Here is a 25,141-nt window from a genome sequence, read left to right as displayed (position 1 = left end):
GCTGGTCTCCTTAGCCTTCAAAAGAGAAAGCAGAGGTGAAAAGGTGGACTGATACCTCTGAGGCTAGGAGCGTATGAGACTATTAGGTCAGTGGTAGGATTTTTCCTGCTGTCTGCCTATTGGCATACCTTTAGCCGACAAAAGTAGATGGTGATTCGACTTCCTTCTGAGAGTTCCTCCACTTAGGGTGCTTCAACAACCAAAGCTGATTCCTAAAGAGATGACAAGGAAAAATAATCCCACTCTGAGGGACCCAAACATCCAGCAAAGGAAACTGAAATAGAGGAGAACCCCTGGAGGGGACAGATGAGGACTCAGACAACACCAGTATATAATAATAACATGGTAAGGAACAGCTATGACTATTCCAGTTAGGTACAAAGCAAGACTTTCTAAAATAAAAACTAAATGTTTGAAGTACAAAATTCAGTAGATGAGGTGAAGTATGGGATGATTGTTGTTAAGACCAGGATTAGCAGCCTGGAAGAGTGAGTGCAAGAATATTATCTCAAAGTACAAACCAAAAATATGAAAAGAGAGAAAATTTGAACAGATGTGAGATCTGGAGAACAGATTTCAGAAATTTAGTACCCAAATAACAACATTTCAGAAGAAGGAAAGGAAACGGATGGGAAATATACAATAACTATACTAGTGACTAAAGAACGTTTCTCTGAGATAAAAGATTGCTTTCTACAGAATGGAAAATTACATTACGTTTCTGGAAATAGTAATGAGAAAGACATATGCTAGATTCTTGAACTCAAGGATAAAAGGAAAGAGAAGATGGTTTCTATTAATTTTGCCTATTTTCTGCAAAGGGACTTGGTAAGGGATAGGATGGTAAAACATTTTTATGAACGGTGACATTTAAATATTCATTTATCCAACTTTCTGAAGTATTTCTCTTTATACATTATTATTCTAATGAATTAAACAGTTGAATGAAAGGAAATTAAATGTCTCCAAAAAGTTCATCTTTTTCACATATACAATTTCCATTCTCATGTACAAATTAAATCACCATCCGAAAGGAACATTGTGCATAGTGCTTCATATAGATTATTTCAGCCACTTATGACTTCAAAGGGAAAAGAGAACCTGAAATTATAAAAGAGATGATTTTAAAAGCATAGTAATGATGAAAAGGATAAGGTCACTTGTGCTGTAAATGCATCTGTAGCTTTTTCTTTCATGGGGCTATTTTCATAATAGCAGGACATCAAGTACTTTTTATTATAATTCAAATGATTTGAGAAATAAATGGTACAAAATGATAACATTTTAAAACATATTATACTCAGCAAAAATATAAGTGTAAAATTAATGCTGTGGAAAAATAAGCCATAATGCTTAAAGCAAGCAGCTGACTCTAATCCTGCTTCTGTTATCCATGAAGTGTCACATTGGTCATCACAATAGAAATGCAGGTTCCCATTCTTTCCCTCTTCGTCTGCAGGGATTTGAGAAACCAGTCTTATTGCCCTGGACATCCTCTCATTTTATAAAACAAGAACAATGATAGTTTCTATGTGAGGTTTGTTAGAGACAGTGCCTATACACCACTTATTATAAAACCTGGTACATTGTTAGTGATGAAAAAATATTAATGGTGATCATGACTAATGACATTATTTGTTTACACACATGGAGAAGGGACAAGACCAAAGAATTCAGAAATAGACACAACTAGGTTGAAATTCTTCTCTGCCTCTTATTATCTTTGTGGTCTTGTGAAAATTTGTTAATTTTTCTGAGTCTATTTTTCTTATCAGTACATGACAGGCTAATGAGTCCCTCTCATTACTGGATGAGGATTAAGTGAGATGAAAAGTGGAGGGGGTGGAGTCAAGATGGCAGACTAGGAGGACGTGGAATTCGCATCTCCTCACAACTAGGGCACCTACCAGGCACCCGTGGGGGACCACAAGCACCTAAGGTGACGGGAGGAACCCCCAGCGACCGGGTAGGACGTGGGGCATGGGGGAGTGAAGGGGGAGGACAAGTGGAGGTGGGACGGCACTGGTGCCCCTGAGGGCGGCTGGGGGAGGGGAAGGGATCCCATGCCCAAAGGGGGAAATTGGGGAACCATTGGGAGGGCAGAGAATCAAAAGGGAGCATGGCCAGGTTTCCCCTGCCCACTGGGGCCCCCAGGAACCGGCTGAGATCCCAGGCCTGATCCCCTGCCTACCGAGGCCCCCTCCAGCGGCGCAGGTCCTGAGGGAGTGGGAGGGATGGAAGGGGGAGCAAAAGTAAATGCCGAACCTCCAGGACCGGCATCCCTGAGGGCTGGCTGGGGGAGGGGAGGAGTTCCTACACCCAGTGGGACCCACCCATGGTTAGGGGTCCAGTGGCCACGGGAGAGACCCTGGGGGAGACGGTGTGGGACGGGCACGAAGGAATGGAAGGGAACGTGGCCATTGCTTTCCCTGTGCACTTAGGCAACGGGGAGCCTTTTGGGCTCCTGGGGCTAATCCTCTGCCCTCGGAGCCTCCCTCCTGGGGTGCAGAACCCAAGCCCCACCCCTACACCCCCACCCAGGGCCCTACCTCTACATTCGGAGACCCCCTGTGAGACCCCCTCCAACACGTTGGGCCTAAACCCCACCCACACACCCACACTCAGGGCCCAACCTCCAAACTCCAGAACTCCACGCTCTGGAGGCCCTCCTTTCCACATGGTGCCTCTCCCCTTCCACGCAGGTCCTAAGCAGCGTCCCCACCCCATGCATAAGTAAATTCCTAGTAATGGAATTGCTGGATTGCAGGGCATGTGTATATATGTTTTTATTAGATTTTACCAAATTGCTTTCTGAAGTGGTCATCTGTCTTACTGAGAATAACAAGCAGAAATTTTTAAAGCTCTATAATTATTTTCCTGTATGTTTATCCTTAAATAAAAGGTCATTGTCAAGGGCACTGAGGGACACTTTATGCTCATCCCTCTTCACCGTCCATTTGAATGCTGAATGCTGTGGAATTCATAATATTGTTGCTCTGCTTATTAGAATTACGTTGAATGCAGAACAAGTATAACATTTTGTGATTATTTTGTATACCTGTATCCCTTTATATAAAGTGAGTCATTAATTCCTTGGGATATAACTTCCTATGGAAACACTTTTATGAGAAAACCAGATTTACCTTGCATCATTTCACTTTATGGTGCCTTTTGTTAAAGAATCTTAATCATCTGCAAGTCTAATAAATTTCTGTAGCTAGAAAATATCTAGTGAATGTAAAAAATGCAGAATAGTTAAAGAGAGTCCTTGAAAACAAAATCATTAGGAAGGAAGGATGGATAAATGAATGGGTGAATGGATACATGCATAGAAAGATGATAGACTTGTAATGAAACAAGTATAGTAAAATATTAATAGAATTCAGGTAGTGTCTTTAGAGGTATTCACCACACATTCTTTAAGTTTTTCTATATATTTGCATGTTTTCTTATTAAACTGTTGAGGGAATATAAAAAGATAATGCAGAAAACAGTCCATGGAGAATATATGTGTCATTAAAGCAGATGAAACTTGAACTAAAGTAACTTTAATAACTAAACCAAATATAATAATAATCAAAAGAAAAATGTTATTTTTCCTAGGTATAGACATTTCTGCTAATGCAATTTCTATTCCAAGATAGCCCGTTGGTTCTTGATTGAAATTGAAGCAATCAAAATCAACCACTATCCATTAGTTTCAAGACATACTTCCTGGGCTTCCCTGGTGGCGCAGTGGTTGAGAGTCCGCCTGCCGATGCAGGGGACACAGGTTCGTGCCCCGGTCTGGGAAGATTCCACATGCCGCGGAGCGGCTGGGCCCGTGAGCCATGGCTGCTGAGCCTGTGCGTTCGGAGCCTGTGCCCCGCAGCGGGAGAGGCCACAACAGTGAGAGGCCCGCGTACCTCAAAAAAACAAAACAAAACAAAAAAAACATACTTCCTATTCCATGTAAATGGATTCTGCATTCTTGGCAGATATACTGACTAATTCTGTATACACAGTAATCAGTGTATTGGGAAGTTCTACCGGGAAGCATCAAACTTATTCATTTACCTGTTTTTGGAGCCTCTGCAGGAGAACCTCCTACTAGGTGAATCTACTTTACATGAATGTCTTTCTTTTATTTCTGTAGGATAGAAAAATAACTTATTGAATGGGTTTCAAAACATCATTGTACAGCAAAAACTGATTTTTATTTCAAGATTTTGCACTATAAGTAAATAAGAAAAATGCATCTATTGAACAGAAAACCGTGATAGAGTACATCAGTCAGGATCCCAGCACGAGGCTAATGGCACATTTACCAGGGTAATTGAGGAGAGCTTAAGAAAGAATCTGTTTACAAAAATTAACGTAAGCTTAAGAAAACCAAAAAGCAATGGTAAAGCAAGGAATGACAAATCAGATGCGAACAATTATCACACCTAGACCCAAAAGGGCAGGAGGGGAAGCAGGTACCAGTTATAGTGACGGAGAGGGTCCCCTGATGGAAGCTATGTCCTTTTGTGGAGTAACACAGCCAACTCGCAACAGGGGGAGGACAGCCTGGGAAAGTGTACCCCAGTCTTTCTCTTCTCCCATCCTACAAACACCTGCCACTGTCTATGAACAGCTGAACCTATTAAGAAGTTAGAGAGCCTGTTGGTATCGATACAAGACTGTAAAGGTCAGCAGACGGACACAATTTGAGTATTTAGCTAGGAGATCAAAGCTACCCAGTGCATAATCTCTTACAGATTACAAGCATTTTTATACTTTTAAAAAGTCTCACAATACTCTTCTTTGTCAGTGACTTTGTAAGGATAAGTAGATAAACAATGAGGACTTGTTATGTCTCTAGAAATGTTATTTACCATAATGTTATACGTATTTACCAAATGGTCCTATCTAGAAAAAAATTAAGACTTTCAATGAAATAAACACTCAACATCAGTCACTTAAAAAAAAATCTTAGTTACTGAGTAAAGGGTGAACAAAAGGACGGAAAGTAACGCTTCGGATGATGGGAAGCAAGATCCAACTGGCCCTTCTCCCTCGGGTCGTTATAAGTAAAACTAAAACTTTTTATTTTCTTTAGCTTATTTATCACTTATCAGATTTTGGTAAGGAAGGACTAGCTATTGGTTTTACTGATTTATTTGGTCTTGAGTGACATATTCAAAATACTAAACTTAGTTGTAGCCAGATCTTGCTAAGACTACAAGATTATGTCTAATTCATCTAAAATCTAATTCAAAGCATATTCAACATCTAAAATGAAGCATATTCAGCATGACTTTCATCTTATTTTTACAGAATTTGACATGAAGTAAAAATATTCTGAATAATACTGTATAAAATAATTGTATACAATTATTTTAATGTGAGATTGAACTAAGGAAAAGGAGTGATTTGATTTTTAAAGTTTTTGTATGTCCTGTAAAATACATCCTTAAAATACCATCTGTGTTTGAAGACCCATTGACTACCTAAATATCCTCATACTTATTATTAAGTTGGAAATATGAACTGGTGCAGCCATTCAAGAGAAAAGTGTGGTAATATTTATGAAATGCTATAAAATAGGCATAAATTTTAACCCATTAGTTTTACTTCTGAGAATTTATCCTAAGAAATTAACTAGACATTTAGACCAAGATTTATGTATGCAATTTTGTTCACCCATAGAGAAAATGAATGGTAAGAAATTATCAAAGAAATAATGCAAGAAAAATTTTCAGGGCTGAAAGAAAACTCAAATGGTCTAACTGAAAGGAATGCTAAGTAAGATGAATAACAGATACCCACACCTAGACATGAGATAAATATTCACAGCTTCATGGATAAAAATAAAATTTTTTAAAGTTTCCCAAGGAAAAAAAGTGCTATCACCTTCAAAAGAATAAGAGTCAGGCTAGGTTCATACTTCCCATTAGAAAACACTGATTGCTTGAAAACAATGGAAGGGTAGTTTGAAAATTCTGAGGAAATGTAACTCTTAACCTATTATTATATACAAAAATAAATTTTGAATCAAATGTGAGTATAATTAAATGAGAGCGTAGACAAATGCCTTGTCTCTACATCCTAACACACACAACCTCCACTTCAGGGAGAAAAAAAGAGTAGAAAATCATATGTTGACTTTAAACTGGAAATGAATAAGAAAACTCAGAAATGTCTGAATTTATCTGGAAATGACCAGACGAATCTTTCTGTCATCCTGTACAATAGGAATTCAAGAGAAAAGTTAAATTCAAGTATAAAAAAGTTATTACTTTTTCTTTTTTCACATCTGAGTTTGTGGCTTGTGAAATTCATAGCTATTAATATTACCATTGCTAATAGTAATTATTTCTGGATACTTACTATCTGTCAGATGATTTGCTAAATGCCTTAATATATAAGCACATTGAATCCTCATAAATTTTATGGGATTTAGGTATTACTGATATTACCTCCAGTTTATGGATGACAAATTAAGGTTCAGGAAAATTAAGTAACTTTCTCAAAGTCACTTATTTAGCAAGTGGTAAAGCCTGAATTAGAACCAGATCTTTGTGACTCTCAAGACTATTGTCTTGAACATCGCCGCAAATTTTGACTAAGGTACAACTGACTGTCCTCTAGAAACAGTACATGCACCTTCTTTGACCTCCCAATAATTCACTGCTTTCTTTAATATTCCCATTTTTGTGTGTGTGGAGAGAAATAATTAGAATCTTTTCAATCCTGTAACTCGAGAACCTTCCTGGTATTCTCCTGACTCATCTCTTCAAAATCTACCCTATGCTGAAAATGTCCTAGCATTCCCTGTTTTCTGCTGATAAGCTTGCATTGAATAAGTACCTATGTAGAGGCATGCAGAGTTGGCTGAATTCATACCCAAAGGCAACTTAACTCTTGCAAAACCTTTCCAAAAATCCTGGGGAAATGCTTGGAGGGCTATTGTAAGTATTAATGGGAAAATGGTGAAAGGATATTTCAGCAAAAGAGAAATACATTGTTTTTTTCTACTAATAAAAGCAAACACTGAACTTTATGGAGTCAGCATGTCTAAAATTGATTACAGCACACTCTTGGATAATAGGCCATTTATCTTCCATGAACATTTAAATAATGATTAGACCACCTGTTCTTCCCACTTTCGCCCTCCTCTCTGAACTCAGACTCCATCCCCAACTTGGTAGAGTGGACATGGAAAGTTCTGTAAGGATTTCCTTTACGCTGCAGAAGTCTAGTGCCAGAGGTGTTTTGAAGCTCAAGTGTATTGCTAATCTTAATGCAGTTTGAATGTCTCAGTACTGAGTTAAGTCTACAGCTGAAGGTTGCTTGCTCACTGTCCGTCTTATTGTGTATTTTTAATCTCAGATATTTAATTTTGTTTTTGCCTATAAGTAATATTATAAACACATGTGTGTATAGCATGTAACAAAGAAAAAATGAATGATCTGTTTTCCTAGTTTACCTAATTCCATATTAATTAAACTTTCAAAGAGTATACCAAATGCAATCATCCTGACATTTTCGTGGCCCTTATTTTCTGTTTCACAACTCCCTGCTGAAGAAAACCTTACAATTCTTTCTACTGCTTCTGGTTTTGCTTACTTTTGTATTTTCCATAACATTATAGTCACTGATAGGGAAGCCGATCGAACTTGCTTTCACTTGGGTAGGAATCATTTGATCTAAAGGCACTTTCCTATCTAACTTTGTCAGAAATAATATCAAGTTTGTAACTGACCATCTGCAGGCTCTTGCAGCTACCTGCTAATGCATCTTCAGAGACCTTCCACAGCAATGTCAGAGCTATCCCGGAAGTCTCTCATATATTCTCTGAAAGAAGATCACTACGCTCTCTGCTTCACTACCACTTCACATACCTTGTTCCCCTAACCCTCATCCATGTTTGCAGCTTGATTCTCATCTGTGGAGTACTACTGTGGCCTCCAGGAGCTTCCCAGCCATCCAGCAACCTGCCTCTGCTTAAAGCATCACCATTTTTGTCGATCAGCTGGTTCACGAATATTTACAGAGCACCTACAAAGTGCCCAGCACCGATGTATATATCAAAGATGATAGCAAATGTCTTTCTCCTGTGAGTCTTACATTTCAGTGTAAGGTGCTGGGGAAAGTATAATGAAAGACAACCTCTCCTTATCACCCCAGAAAAATCTCTTCACAAAAGTAGAAAACATTTTTGTTATTGAATAATCGTTAAACCAAAATGTGATGTGTGGCACAGTCAATCTACAAAAAAGAGATTGCAAAGGCAGAAAGAAATCTCATCCTCCTATGCAGTTAAGCAGATACAACCTACTGCATACATGTTTTCGAGAGAAACAAACTAGTCCTTAATTAAAAGGATGTGACAGCATCATTCGTCATAGCTAGTCTATCCTAAATTTACTGGTAATTAAAGTAGCCACCTGTTTTGCAAAAGTCTTTTAAAAAATAATTTTCTCACATCACTATGACCTGAAGCAGTTTGCAACCTGGGGTCAGCACCCACTGAAGTTAAGGTCTTAGCACCCCAGGAAACTATGGATTGGGGCATTATATTCCTTGATGATTACATTTCAAAGAGATCGTTCCCAGGTCCTTAAGGAAACATTCCTGACTTTTAAAATTAACAGAAGATCAATTTAGCTTTATAAAAAGATTTACATACATTTCAAAGAAACAGGGAAAGAGCTTGCAACTACAAGTTTTCTAAAGTAAATGCATTAAGAAGCAGGAAGGAGTCTCTTCCCTTATTTTCAGCAGGGTAAATTAAGTTCCTTATTTTTCACTTGTGTTTGCTCTTTAAAGGGACATAGGCCATCAATAAGTAGATGAAAAGATGAAAGAATGAACATATTTAAAAGTAAAATGTGTTATAAAAATTAAATAAGCCAATGTATTTGGGAGGTACTTTAGGTAGAATATCAAGGGTGTACTGTCTGAGGACGTGACGTTTGACTTGAGACCTGAGAAGACAAATGTGAAAGTTCCAAGCAGAATAAGTAAATATCAAGGCCCTGAAAGAGGAACAAGAGTGAGTCGTTCAATGGACATCAAAAAGCCAATACCACTGGGATGTAGTGAAACTGGAGAGAGTAAAGCAGACAAAGGTGGAGAAGAAAGTTGAGGCAAGATCAAGACTTTGTAGACCACAGAATGGAGCTTAGATGTTCTTCTGGTTGCAGGGAATTATTTCAAGCAGGGGAATGACAGGATCTAATTTATGCTTTAGAAAGATGTCTGGCTGCTATGCAGCAGATGACTGATTGGAACTGCTGGCAGTGGTTGTATTGGGGAAAGAATGCAGCTAGAGAAACTGGAGAAGAAGCTGTTGTGAAACTCCAAACAAGGGATGAGTTTGCTGGCACTCTGGTTGCTGCAATAGAGGCGCTGAATGCTGTGATAGATTTGCAATGTCATTCTCACCTTCTAGAGGCAGCTCACGTGGCCCAGCTTTGGCCCCCTTCTTCCAAATTCCAAGCCAGCAGTGAGTTCTTCCTATTCTTCAAATCTCTCTGCATCTCCTTTGGCCTCATCTCTCCTCTTTTTACCTCCTCTGATGTTCTCTTCTGTAACCAGTTGGAGAATATTCCCTGCTTTTGATGGCTCTTGTGATTAGATTGGGTGCACCTGGATAATCCCAGCTATTCTCCTTATTTTAAGAACTCTTATGTGGTAACCCTAATTCCAACAGGAAAATTCCTTCAACAGGACTAGATTCATGTTTAACTGAATAACCAGAGGATAGAAATCTCAGGAGGAAATTTTTAGAAATGTGCCTACCCAATTCCTCAGTCCTAAAAGGTTTTTGTTTGGAGCTGACCCACCAATTCTTTAGTCCTACACAGATGTGTCTTAATCTCAGCGGCTGACAGCTTAGCGCCCAAATTAGGACAGCAGCTACAATCACATAGTATTCATTCATTTATTCATGTATTTAATAAGTATATTTTGAGCTCTTTTCATGTTTTGAGCACTGGAGATAAGGCAGCAAACAAGATAAACGGATCTTTTGTTTAGCATGTAGTTTACATGCTAAGGATAGATGCTGACAGATGTCATTTTTGATATCTTCAGAAGACTGGTAGTCAGAAAATGGAGAAACTTTGACTAAGCAACAGATGTTCCAGCTTGCTTTTAAAACATTAGTCTGAAAATGATCAATCAATGTGTTGGTCACTTGCCTGGTGCCTCTCTTTGCCATTATCTCAACAGGAATAGCAGAAATAACTTCACTCTCCACATCCTTTTTTTTTTTTTCTTAAGCTTAAGATCTATAGCATAGAGTTCATCCATCTGCTGAATAATTTGAGGTAGAAAACGCTATGTACTCCAAGGGAATTTGACCCTTCGGATAACCAACATGCACCTAGGAGATTTACTCTGCAAACAGCAACAACCTCTAAGATTCTCAAAGACACAGATAAGTGGATTCAGAATGGAATTAGTGGTCTTTGGGGTCATATGGAGCATACAGAGAAATCTAAACGAGTCAACCTTTTTAAAGAGCTAGTGATGGCTTGAGGGGGAGGAGGTGATGAAAGAAATTTTGTTCTGACCTGCTTTGTTGTCAGGTCCCTGGTTTGAGCCTGGAATTGGAGCACATTTCCTGAAGCGGCTATTCTTAATTCATCTCAGACCCCATCTGAGCCCTCAGCTGTTATTCTTTTGCATCCATGTGATACCATATGCACCTCAGAAGTTGACATTTCAATGACAAAGTACAAATAAATTTATTAACCTATCTCAAAGGACAAACTGGTTAAAAACAGAGAGCAATCCTACCACACTGCCCACAAACTATGTAAGTTAATTTGCCTACATCAATGATTTTATGTTAAGGTTTGCATTCTGTTGGGTTCCTTGATATCACTCATCCTACAAATAGGAGGTATAAAGAAAGGAGCTTAATAAACCTTGAGAACAGATTGATTAATTGGACTTAGATGGGCTGAATAGTTTTGTTTTATTTTAATGCCACAAATATTAGGCATATTTAATTTATAGTAAAGAGGGAGGAAACATGGAGGGGAGGCACGTGAAAGGCAAAATGTTCTCAGGTTTCTGGAGGCATTTTGCTTTAACAACGAATGGCTGTGATGGCTTTGCTGACTGAGAGGTAAAGGGCTTGGCAGGGTTCCACAGTTCCAACTGTGCAATTGTCTTTTGAAATGATGAGTGGTTGAAAACATGGTATTTAGAAATCCCAGCGAACTTTCCTACTCCCCTTCACCCCAGTCTTTCAAAATCTTTTTGAAATGAAGGTAAGAACCAAAGTCTGATAAAGGCAACTCATTTGAGCAACTTTTATTCAGCCTTTACTAAGTCCCAAGCTCTATCTTGAAATTATCTTGAAGTTCCAGATCATTCCAGGGAGTTAGTAGGAAAATCTGCACTAAAAGGCAGAAATAATACTTGGTGAAGACTGGACCACATCTGGATGACCTGCCTCTCCTTCCACGTTTCTTTAAAAGCTAGACAATCCCTCCGGAAGTGCCAGAAATTGTTCAAGTTTCATAAGAAGATTCCAAGAGTAAATCGTTAAATAAGTGTAACACTTGCTGATGTTAACCATACAATAAGCATGTTGCTTTTTGTATTTTCATTTTTAAAAGACATTTGCTTATTTAAAAATGCGTGGGAGAGATACGCTATTCTTTATCATAAGCATTCAATGGATTGTATAATCATTAGTTGGAGTCCTTCCCTTCCCCCCACCTCATGATAAAAGTCTGAGAGTCATTCATACACTATTGATTTGTAATCCAAGCTTAGAGAGAGGCTTTCATTCCCACATGAAGATAAATTTCAGTCAGAAAAAACAATCCAAAATGCCTTGTGTACTTCCGTTCCTCACTGTTTTCTTTCTCTTTTGCCTCACTAAACTTTTGTACTCAATAATTTTTACAGGTTAATGAAAAGAAGCAGGTCCAGAGTGTAAATACATGTGATTCTATGAGATATGCAAACATAATGAAGATTATGCCCTGGGGCTTTTCCTGAGACAAAAATTATAAGAGCTTATTATTTATTTGAGAAGAGAGAAGAAGCAAACAAAACATGAGCAACAAAGGAAGATTGGGTTGTTTGGTAAGTTTTATTTTGTTTTATTTTCTCCCAATACTCACCTCAGCCCTAGAGACAATACATGACTGTTACTCAGAAAGACAGAGGTAAGACCTATGAATACTCCTCACTTTGATGTCTGCACTTGTGGTAAAATATCTGGACATACATCACCCACAGAGAGTGGCGGGCAGTCACCAGCTCACATACAGAGGAGGCTGACATGTTCTAATATCCATTTCCCTCTGCTCACCACCAGCATAAAGCCTTCAGAAACTGAATCCACCAGGCTCTGAGTAATCTCAGAGTTGAGGTTTATCAGTTCAGTAGAAAGGGTTTCACTCCAGTATCCAGGCAAGGAGCATTACACAACCTCACGACCTTTGCATACAGTTCCACATGATAAGAAATAACTTTTCTCAATAATCAAATTCGTATTGGACTTGTGCCTCTACCTTGCATTTATTGACTTCTGACTCTATACAACAGTTACACTTGTTCACTAATATAAACAGAACAAAATGCCCTCCACTCCAGCAGGATAAACCCTACTGGGGGGACCTCACGTATTAATATATCAGTGATTAGAATCCACGACGTGGACTGAGAATTGCTAAAGGTCAAGTATAAACACGGGAGCATGGAGGCATGTTTGATGACCCAGGAGTGGGAAGACCAGAAAAGGTTTCACGAAGGACGTGGCAGCAGGATTAAACCTTTTCAATCACATAACCATAGACTTATGTGATTCAAAAGATTAGAAAAAAGGCATTCCCAACTTGAGATTAGTGATAGGAAAAATTCAGCTGTGTGAAAGCACTTTTAGTGTTAGGGAATCACACGTGTATCAGTGGTATGATGGTTAATTTATGTGTCAACTTGACTAAGCCACAGTATCCCAATATTTGGTACCAATATTGGGTGGATCAGAGTCATTTCACGGTAGAACATCAGTGGAATCTTAGGGATTTTAGATTACACAAAACGCACATAGTGGGAAGTTATTACTAACTTCCAGTCCCGCTATTGGAGTCCAGATGTTTACTGCCTGGATCACTCCAGTTCATCTAGCAGCAGGAATTCAACATCCTGAAAGTGTCATTTAGGTATTTCTCACATGAACCTAAAAACCAGTTAGAACCAGCTGCAGCTTCTACTCCCTCCCTTTTTTCTACTTCTCTTTTTTTTTTTTAATTAATTAATCAATTTCTTTAACATCTTTATTGGAATATAATTGCTTTACAATGGTGTGTTAGTTTCTGCTTTATAACGTGAATCAGCTATACGTATACATATATCCCCATATACCCTCCCTCTTGCGTCTCCCTGCCACCCTCCCTATCCCACCCCTCTAGGTGGTCACAGAGCACCTAGCTGATCTCCCTGTGCTATGCAGCTGCTTCCCTCTAGCTATCTGTTTTACATTTGGTAGTATATATAAGTCCATGCCATGTCTACTTCTCTTCTATTCAAATTCCTCAATTCCAAATTCCTGCTCAAAAGCCAACTGGGTAAAACCAAATTTACTACTGCCTAACTTGAAAAAAAAAAAATAATACGTGTAACAAGGATGTTACCTCTGGATGCTCCCAATTTAGAGTCCTTAGGATGCCAAACTGACATGAGAGCCCAAGTGGAGTTCGGAGGGCCCCTTCTTCAATTCATTACCACCCACTGTCCTTCCGGTATACAGCAACAGAATTTTGCAAAGTCCTTCTTGAAAATATTCGTCAGCCTCTTCCTCTTACTCCTATCCTTAAGATGTTCAACACCATCATGTATGGTCCCTTGTGATGAAGTTTTCTTCATTAAATTTAGTCCGTTTAAGATTTGAAAGATAAATGTCCTATTTCTATTCATTTAGTAGTTGATTTTTTTAAATTTTAAGTGACATATTGAACCAAGCATTTTTATCATCATGTAGCTAAAAATCTCCTTTTGTCTTAAGAAAATAAACAAACAGGCACTCAAGCATTTTTAAACAAAGGTTTTCACTGAAGGCATTTTAACATAATATAGAAAAAAATGGAAAGAACCTAAATTTGTAACAGTATCAGAGTTTTCTAAAACAAATATATGCTCCAATTAAATTGAAAAGGTTAATTAAATGTTCATATACTTTTATGATGGATATAATATAACCCAAACATCATAATAATTTTCTAAAAAACTTAAGTGGTAAATCATTTCCAAGAAATATTTAATGGGAGATGCAGGACACAAATGGTATATATTATTTAATTGCAAATATGCATATATGTGTCTTTATATATTTCATGCCAAATTAAATATATTTTCTTATATTATGAGTAAAAAGATTGAACCAAATATACTAAAGGAAGCAATGGTGATCTCTGTTTGGTGAAATATTTTTTGTATATATAATTTTCAACTTTTCACATGGCTCATATATAGCATTCATAATCAGATAAAAATAATGAATGTGATTTGGGGAAGGGGTAAGTTAAGAGAAAGCAGTGGAAGGGATAGTTACTATGAGGGATTGCCCTCATTACATCAATATAGGAACTATTTTGCCAAAAAGTGGATGGTACTGGCTTATAATTCACACTTTTACTCGTAAATCTCCTGCTTTGTGGTACCTCTGTTAAGGATTCAAGATGTATCAAGTTCAACCACCAGAATGCAGTGAGAGATGCAGTAGACCATGGTGAAGTCAGACAAGTATAAATTAAAATTAAGCTTAGCAATGTCACTGAACCTGGCAACATTCAACCTCTGTGAGTCTCAGTTTCCTCATCTGTGAAATGGGGGAGTAATATCTACCTCGTCAACTTTTTAGAAAAATTAAAATATAAAAAATCATATAGGTAAAGAGAATAGCTCACTGCCTGGTACAGTTTCACTTAACGGTAATGTTAAAAGTAGTTGATGCTATTAATCCTTCTACTTTAGAATTAACTTGTCACCATGAAGCCACTCTGCAAGAATGGGGAGGTACCCTTTCAAGTAAAAAGCATAATGGTCATAAAAAGAACAATAGTGATAGCAATGCTAACTTCAGGCAGGGGTTTGGCTGTATGTTTCTCCATATTGTGAGTCAGCATTGAGTTTGTAAAGTTGCTTGGCAAAAATAAATAAATAAATAAATAATAAATGGAACCATATGGTTATAACCAAAAAAAAAAATTCTGATACTGGCACTTTATTTGAATAAATACTTTATAAATAAATACTTAAATACTCTGCTTGAGAAAAAGAATGAAAACTTTTAAAATATTAGTAACTCAAATCTCATGCAATGAAGTGGAAATAAAACACAAGTGTAACCACTAATTGGAAGCTATTTCAGCAAAAGCGTTTAGAGGTCTTTGGTCGCAGCATCATACTGTACATTACTCACTTTGCATGAGACAACAAGGAAACACTATATGACCATTGACTATGCATGAGGCGCTACTGGGAGCTGAGGGCACAAGATAGAGCTTATTGGTTGCTCAACCTTTGTGATTTGATCTACATTCATATTCATGTCTTATCAAATGGTAGCAGACTATTTATTACTTTTGTTATCTCTTATTTTCTACATAAGCATATTAACTGATTATTTTTGGAGATAACATCTAAGACCCAAAATATAACCAATAAAAGAAAAGATTTTCAAAGCAGTGAAATAAGGTACACATAAAGGAGAGTAGAGTAACATTTATAAAAAACTATGTACAACATGAAAAGCTAGACCCTAATCTCCATTTACAAATAGGAAACTGAGTGACAGAGAGAGGGTAACTTAATTTGTTCAAAGTTCTGAAGTTACTTAGTGGTAGAGACAGAAGTCTAACTATAAAATTTCTGCTTTATTACAAAGGTCTTGATCCCTTCCCCCAAACTAAAGTATAAAATGCCATATCCTTCCTATCTGCATTGCTGAACACTTGTGGACAACTCTACATTTACACACATGTGAGAGAGTAGATAATGAGATATAATCAACAGTTTTCTAGTCAGCTTAACCTTTCAATTATTTTGCAAGATGTCAACATGCCCCTAAATATCTTTGATGCTTGTGTTATTAAGTATCTAGGAAACTAAACTGCAAAAACCTCAAGTATCTCCAAACCCAATATAACAATAGCTCTTATTTCATTTCATGTACAGTCTTCATAAACCGTTCCATGCATAAAGCAAATTCATACAGAATATTACAAGTAAAATCATTTTCAGCCTTCTGGGATTTCCTTAAAATCCAGTGAGTCATCTGTGGCCACGCACAAGGGCTATCTGTGCTTGGTCTGAACACATCAGCATTGCAGGAATGGGACCAGGAGGACTGATGATGACACATCTACATTATTTTTATTGGATATTGGAAATTATCTCATGAGGAAAAGGGGAATACATGACAGCTTTAAAATCCAAACTGAAAGCTTCTTTATTTTGTTTAACTACTAGTCATATACTTGAGCACAGTCAAAAAATATAATCCTTCTCAGATTCCCTTTCATTGGTGCTTCCTTACTCATATATCACCCCATCCCTCTTCCTCCTTGCTTTGACTTCCTGAAAACACAAATGTGATGATTTGAAGAGATTTCATAGATCTTTAATTTAAAGAGACAATAATAATGTACTCCACTATTACTGAGTTTTATCTTAATTAAAGTGTGGCATAGTGGTAAAAAGTATGGCTTATGGAGTCAAACTGTCTCTGAATTCTGTTCTGCAATGTACTAGCCATGTGACCCTGAGCAAGTTCTTTATCCTCTGATTTCTTTAGTTTTCATAATCTGAAAAATGGACATAATAATGTTGAGAAGATCAAAAAGTGAATATTCCGTATGTTTAAACACTGAGACTTTCATTTTGGACTATGAGAGAACCTGTGATTGGCTATAATCCAGGCATACAAAATAATCTACCGATTAACCATTAGGATAAGTTTTTCTGGAAAGTCACTAGTCACAGGGTCAGTATACAAAACTCGATTGTATGACTGTAGGTTAGACATGTATGATTAAAATTACAAGGACAAATATTCCATTACACTAATGTTTAAATACATCAAATAAATAGTAAATAAATGTAGTGAGAGATGTGTAAGAACTCTACACTGAAATATATAAAACATTAGTGAATGTTTCGCTTCTGGTATAGCCAAATAAGGTCTTTCCTACAGACAACAAACCTAAGTGCTGAAGGGAAAAGTCTGAAATCACAGGAGTGCAACAAAACCAGGTTTTGAATGGGAGAAATCCGGTACAAAAAGAACACGGCATCTGATTCCTGTATTTTAATGGATTGTATCTAACGGCAGCTATAGTCAGCAGCAGGTAGGGCAACTAAAACTCCAATAGAGCGCTCGCAGGACCAGAGGACTGAGTTTCAGTACTCCCTGTGCTTTCAAACTTATAAAATATTCACATTAGGGTTGTCATATTCTTCCAATGAATCAACTCTTTTATCAATATAAAATGTCTTTTTTTTTTCCCTCTAGCAATACACATTTTATTACAAAATACCTTAGCTTAGCACCTTTTGAGGAGGTATGGAAGGAACCATTAGGGGTTTTCTGGGTTGCTAGAATATTTTGTTTCATGATCTGGGCACAGGTTACATGGGGGTGTTCAGTATGTGAAAATTCATCAAGCTATATTCTATAACCATTTACTTTTCTGTATGTATTTCATGCTTTAATAATGTTTTTAAAACACTTCTAGTTAAACAGTGTTCAAAAAGTGCTTAGAGTTGGAGCTGGCAGAACCCACGGAAACAAAGGTTTATTCAATCTGAGAGCTACAGTACCTTAGAAAACCTACAGTGCCAACACCTCATCTTCTGGATGAAGGAGATTCGACCCAGAAGGAAGCAGAGCTGTGCCTAGGACAGAGCCTGAGCCCAGCTGCTCCACCTAGGCCAGAGATTGCAGTGTTTGGTTGCTATGCTATCAGTGCTATTCAAATCTGCCATTTACCTTGGCATTTCCAGAGGGTGTGAAGGGAAGTGGCTCATGGACCTTTCTGGTCTTCGATAAAAGTAGACAACAGAGAACAAAGCTGCTCTCCTTTATTTGTCCTCTGAGTTAGCATTGTCTTAGATGATGTCCTTATTCTGTTTTCAAAAGGTTTTCCTGTGAAGTCATTTTCTCCCAGGAAGAGCACACTTGCATGATCGGGAAAACATTGAAAATGGAAGAGGGGTTGAGAGATTTTGCCAAGAAAATAATGCCTTGATCACATAAAATTCTCACTGACAAAGACTAAGGAATAATCCCTAAAGTGTCATCTAACTCTGATAATACTCGCTTAATTGTGAGTTGGAATATGGGCACACAAACTTTATATAAAAAAACAGGGGAAATTTAGAAAAGAGCAACTTATAGAGCTGAGGCATCAGTGTTTTGAGAGAGGAAGGCAGCGTGGATAAAGTTTAGAAGTGGCATTTCATCATTGTACCTTTGTGTTTTTTCAATGAGTTTTTAATCATCTTCCCCAGAAGTAAAGAGATGATGATGAATGCCTTAGGGCATTCAGACTGCTATAACAAAATACCACAGATTATTTATAAACAACAGAAGTTTATCTCTCACAGTTCTGGAGACTGGAAGTCTAAGATCAATGTGCCAGCATGGTCATGTTCTGGTGAAGGCCCTCTTCTGGTTGCAGACTGCCTGTTTCTCTCTGTGTTCTCACATGGTAGAAGGGGTTAGGGATGTTTGTGGGGTCTCTTCTATAAGGGCACTAATCCTATTCATGATGGCTCCACCCTCATGACTTAAGAAACTCCCAAAGTCCCCAACTTCTAACAGCATCATCTTTGGGGATTAAGACATCAACATGTGAATCTGGGTGGGGGATACAAACATTCAGACCATAGCAATGGGTATTTTTGTGAAAGCCAGACACTTAGCATTCATTGTGCAATCATTATATTAGTTGTTAGAGTGAGAAAATAATGTCTCACTAAGCGTCAAGCAGTACTGCTGGGCAACTGTTCATTCACTCCGTGGGTTGGATTGAATTTGGGCATCAACTGTGATACCAGCGGCTCCCTTTAGAGCCACGAGGGGCGACTGCACACATAGCACAACCTCAGCTCACTCTAAAAGCTGCAGCATTTCCATGGGTGGCTGCTATGGAGACAGAACTAACAATGAGTGCAGCCTGGCCAGAGACTCCTGAGAGTGCTTTCCAGCTACACCTCCAGAACTGATGGTGTCAAGCATCAATATAAAATAAATGGAGCCTGAGATGAAAATTCACGAAGCAGGAGTCACAAAAGGTTTGGTTGAGAAAATCAAAGTTCATCGTTGGGTAAGAGAGAACTCAGTCTCAGGGCACAGCCAAGATCAAAGTCAGTGCACGTCAAAATCACAACACTAAAATTCAGTGCCAGGCTTGCAATTTGAGGAAAGATAAAATTGGAACAGGTGAGCAGCTAAGAAAATAATGGAAAGCTGTTTTAGCTATTAGTGCGTTGTTTTTGTTTTTTGTAAAAAAGCAACCAGTAGCTTCATCTCTGAGGTTGCATAATATGGGGAGCAGCAGTGGGTCACAAGTCCCCAGAGCTGATGCTCAAGCATTGGCAGAATGTGTACTGAAATCCATCTGCATAACATTCTCACCCGGGGAAGGAGAAGGCAGCAAGAGAGTAGAGGCGATTAGTCTAAAGATTCTGCTGCACCCCTATACCCGCTCCCACTCACCATCTATCTTAGTTTCAACCCATAGCACCATCTAACCACTGTGAATCATTTCTCTAATCAGTGTATATAACAGCTGTATAATCAATTTCCTGCATTATTTTTTGTTTTATTTTAAAGTGGATCTGGAACTTCTGATAGAGGTGGTCCATGGATTACATTTTGAGAAGACTTTCTTTAAATACGTTTAAAGTCTCAAATCTATCCATATTACAATGCAAACATTTTGGGAAGACTTATTTTGCTCACAATACTCATAAGAAAGTAAGTTTTCTCTACTAATTGGTAGTCTGAAACTAAGTGGATCTGAGTGACTTACCAAATTATGTCATGAGCTGTGCAAATAGATTGCCAAAATATGTAAGGCACATTGTCCCTCAGCTCTATTCAAGGCTCTGATTCCGGAAAATCTTAGACAAAGACTAAGGAATAATCTCTTGTTGGATTTCCCAGACTTCCTTGCCAGTTAGATTCTGGTTTGATTTTCCATTGAGAGGTACTGGCAGGACATTGGAAGAAGAAAAAAATGGATGAATATGGCAGTACTTCTAGGAGTTGAGCACAAGAAGGTGTGTGGGCTCCTGAGCTTCTATTCAGTTGCACTGGTGCAGTTTCAAAGCAGCAGCAATAGCAGTGACATTGCCTCCCGTGGAGCAGGGACAAGTGACAGCTGGACACCAGCCCAGGGATAGCTACAGATTCCACCTCTCTGGATAAGCCCTTCCTTGTTTGGGCTCCTCTAGTGGCCTCTCTGCCCCATCCACTCCACCAGCCCTTCTGACACCTGTATAAGCAATTCCCTGCATTATAACCCTCCCTGCCTGAAAGACCTGGAACTGTTTCCTATTCCCCTGTCTGGATGCTGACTGTTACAGTTGGTAAATTATTAAACTATTTCAAGCTATTTTTCTCAGCAATCTGCCCTATACCTTTAAGAAAAACCAGGAAAACAAAAAGGATATATAAGGAAAAAATGTGTTACTTCCCTTCATTTTTAAATAAAAATGTCATGCAGTCATCATTTTGTAGCTTATAAATTATTTCCAGAGATTGTCTCATTTATCCCTCACATTAATACTGGGGTTTCGATTTTTTTTTTAATCACCATTTGCTTCATAGTTAATGGAGAATGTAAGTTATTTGCCCAAAGGTCATATACGAAACGGCAGAAGTACAACTTGAACTCTGATATTTTGACTCTGTTCTCTCCAAGAACAAAGCCCTTTCTCTTAAAATTTCTTCTCTAATTTAAGAAAATCACATTTAAAAAATAAATCCTTAGGTTTTATGAATTTTTCTGATCCATAAGAAGAAAATCTATACATCAGCCCAAATGCACATACTTTCTCTACCCATATGGTTACAGTATTTTCTTGTTTGGGCATACATGAGAGCAAATTCTTTCCCTGGATCTTAGCATCTTAAGATAGATGGATGTAAATATGATAGAATGAAATAGTAAAAGTTCCTTTCTAACCATCAGATTCTTACGCTTCTGTGACTCTAGTCAGTGATTCTTAATTGTTCATCTCAGTGGCATGTTGTTGAGGAAAATGCAAAATTTTAATTATTTGAGATAATGAGAGACAGCATGCAGCCTCCACAGATAGTGTCCCAAGCTTGAAGAATGTTTTCGCACAAGATCACACTTATGCATTGTGACAGGTTACATCATTTCCCACAATGATGCACCATCTGGCCCAGGGAAGAAAACAAGTATGGGCTCTGTTGTTGTTTAAATATGATGCTGTTTTCAAAGCTGAGATTCAGTAAATATTCGCCAAGCCATAGAGGAGACTCATAGATCCTTTTAAATCACAATCTTTACTTAGATTCATGGTCAGGCCATGCAAAAGGGTAAATGTCAGCAATTGCATTGTCCTGAAATTATTGAACAATCACTTTATTTTTAAGTGATAGTAATGATAATTTACAAACTGAGGACATAAAAAGTTAAAGGGAAGTTTCCTTGGTTTTGGCTTTGGTCAATATAACTCTATGAGATCGCTTGTATATTAAGGCATGTGAAAAGGCATATTAAAATGTCCCCTTATTGACACAGATTTATTGCCACAGATAAGTATCTCTTGTAAATGCTTTAACAAGATATCAATTGCTTTTGACTAGAACCCTGACTTGTGATGATTTTTATAGATACCCTGTCAGGAACACAGTATGATACATGTTAGGCAATTTTCTAGTAAGACCACTAGAATAAAGCAAATGACATTCCAGTTAATTATTTTTGTGAAAGTGTTATTTTTTATTCCTTAATTTTCCATTTTCTCTTTCCATTTTCCAAAGTTGAAACCACATGAAAGTTTGAAAGTTTATTGAGGGAAGAGAAACATAGGGGGATTTTAAAATACTTTCCCAACTAGAGTTAGACTGTAAAATAAAAAGTTTTGAAGATCAGGTATGCTTTAAGCATGAAGTCATATGAAAAAACAGGAAGAAATGTATGAACTAGGTAAATAAAATCATCAAGCTGAGATATTTATTCATTTTTTTCTTTAGTATTCCAAAGGGATCCCAGCAGTCTTAGGTTTCTTGAGGGCTTGAAGTCAGTGCCTATTGATATTTTTTTTTAGTCCCTGGTGACTTTCAGGAGGCTCACAGAACCTTGCACTTGGCACTGCCCTCTGGTGTGCCACAACTACTGAAGCCCACGTGCCTAAAGCCTGTGCTCCACAACAGGAGAAGCCACCACAATGAGAAGCCAGTGCACCTCAACGAAGAGTAGCGCCCGCTCGCCGCAACTAGAAAAAGCTCACGCACAGCAGCTAAGACCCAACGCAGCCAAAAATAAATAAATAAATAAATGTATTAAAAAAATAAAAAAGCCAAAAAGAGAGGCCTGGAACAGATCCTTCCCTCACAACCCTCAGAAAAAATCAACCTTGCTGATGCCTTGTTCTTGAAATTCTAGCCTCCAGAATTGGCAGAAGATAAATTTCTGTTGTTTAAGCCACCTATCCTGTGGTACTTAGTTACGGCAGCCTGCTACTGTTACTACAATTGATAAATTATCCAGCAATATATAAATAGAACAATACATCATAATGTAGTAGGGTTTATCCCTCAAATGAAAGGTTAGCTGAATATTTGATAAGCAATCCATGTAATTCACCATATTAAAGAAAGAGTAAATGACAGTAACTATGTGGTCATTTAAATAGACAAAGAAATATCATTTGAAAAAATTCATGATGAAAATAAAAAAACTCTTAGCAAACTAGGACAGTACCTAAATATTATAAAGGGTATCTAGCAACAATCTACTGCTAAAATCATTCTTAATGGTATTGACTGAATTGTGTACCTCAAGATAAGGACAAGGGCAAAGGTTTCTGCTCTTAACCAATGCTGTTAAACATTTACTCTGAGGCCCAAGCCACTGCCATAAGTTAAGAGGGAAAAAAAAAAATCATAGAAAGATGAAACACTACCCAATTGTTTTTAGGAAGCCAGCATACCTCTAACATGAAAGCTGAACAAGCACATTATGAAAAAATAAAATTATGGATAAATTCCCTTCATAAGTATAGGCTCAAAAATTCTCAACAATGTATTAGCAAATTGGATCCACACACAGTTGATTCCAGGAATACAAGTTTAACATATAAAAATCAGTCAAAGTAATTACTCGTTCAGGGAAAAAAATGAGAAAAATAACCATTCAAAAAATAGAGGAAAATTATTTAGCAAAGTTAACACACATTCACATACAAACACAAAATATATCAGTAAACTAGGAATTAAAAAAACTTCCATCTTATAAAGGCATCTAAGAAAAACCAACAGCTATCATCATAGTTAACAGGGAAATGTTGAATGTTTTCCACCTAAGATCAGAAACAAGTCAAGAATGTTTCCTCTTTCAATTACATTCAATATTATACTAGGAATCCTTGAAAATATGCTAATGCTATAAAAATAAGGCATAACTATTGAGAAAAGAACAGTTTATTCTCAATTAACCTGTATGTAGAAAATATGCAAAAGGAATATAAAAGTGTAATTTAATAAATTAATTCAGCAACTCTCTTGATATAAGTTCAATATACAAAAATCAATTGTATTTCTATATACCAAAAATAAGAAACGAAATTACACAAACCGTACTATTGGTAATATCACCAAAGAACATTTAAAAACTGGAAATATATATATTGGAAAATGTAAAAGATCACTATAATAAAAACTACAAAACATTGCTGAAAAATTAAAGAACTGAATAAATGGACAGATATGCCGTGCTTCTGGGCTGGAAGACTAGATAATGTGAAGATGTCAATTTCCTCAAAATTCTAAATTATATTCAAAAGTTTAGCATTTTCAGTAGCAACTGACAGCCTGAATAATTAAATTTATAACCGGAAAACACTGAAAATACAAAAAGCTTTCTAACAATAGAACAAATCTTGAAGATTTAAACTATCTCAGTTTTAAAACATAAATCTAGTCATTAAGAGAGAGAGATATTGACATAAACGTAGTTAGATTGACCAGTGGAGCAAAATAGAGACCAGAAATAGACCCTCACATATACAGAAAATTGATTTTCATCACTGAGAGAAAGAATGTCTTCATAACAAATGGTGGCAAAACAGTGGATATATGTTTGGGGAAAAAAAATACCATAAACCTTGACCCTTACCTCACACCATAAATAAAATTTACTTAAATTGGGACCCTAGGGAGGATCCTAACAGCAAACTTAGGAAAACATCTTTGTGACTTTGGAATAGATGAAAAATTCTTAAATAGATCACAGAAATGACTGCCATAAAAGAAATGTATTGATAAACTAGTCATAATCAAAACTGAAAACTGCTCGTCAAAGAAAGACACCAAAATGAAAAGAGCAAGTCATAGACCAAGAGAAAACATTCGTAATACATATATATACAGAAATACTGGCAGCAGATGTCACAATTTCCCTCATATATGAAGAGCTCCCACCAACTAGTAAGAAACAGATTAGTGTCCCAAAAGGAAACATGGCAAACAGACGTAAACTCAGAGTTCACAGAAAGAGACATACAAATGGCTATTAACTATAGCATTAGATATTCATTCTCATCAATGAAATGAGAAATGCAAAAAAAAAAAACACTGAAATAACACTTTTCTCCTAATAGGTTACCAAAAAAGTTTTTGATGTTAACATGTTTATAGGATATTGTGAAATATGCACTATCACGCATTATGGGTGGTAATTTAATTTCAAGAAAATTGGCCCCTTATAAAGTATACTTCCTCCATATAATTCCTCCATATCTGCTGGGAATTGTACCCTGGACCACAGCAAATATCTAACGATATTCAAATCCCTCATATAAACTGGTTTAGTATTTGCATATAACCTACACACATCGTCCCATATACTTAAATCATCTCTAGATTACTTATAGTATTTAATGCAAT

The 25,141-nt window shown here is 37.2% G+C and overlaps 1 long non-coding RNA gene across 1 annotated transcript; it reads left to right on the top strand.

Annotated features, from left to right (window-relative positions):
* The first annotated feature begins 1,847 nt into the window (after positions 1-1,847).
* Positions 1,848-17,873, top strand: LOC307188334. The gene is made up of 3 exons (XR_013828901.1): positions 1,848-1,966; positions 11,896-12,075; positions 17,730-17,873. It is a non-coding gene; the product is annotated as an uncharacterized lncRNA (long non-coding RNA).
* The last annotated feature ends 7,268 nt before the right edge of the window (positions 17,874-25,141 follow it).

The sequence above is a fragment of the Stenella coeruleoalba genome, assembly GCF_951394435.1.
Source record: "Stenella coeruleoalba genome assembly, chromosome: 6".
NCBI lineage: Eukaryota > Metazoa > Chordata > Mammalia > Artiodactyla > Delphinidae > Stenella > Stenella coeruleoalba.
Note: the sequence above shows the minus strand (reverse complement) of the source record. Positions and strands in the feature narration are given on the sequence as shown.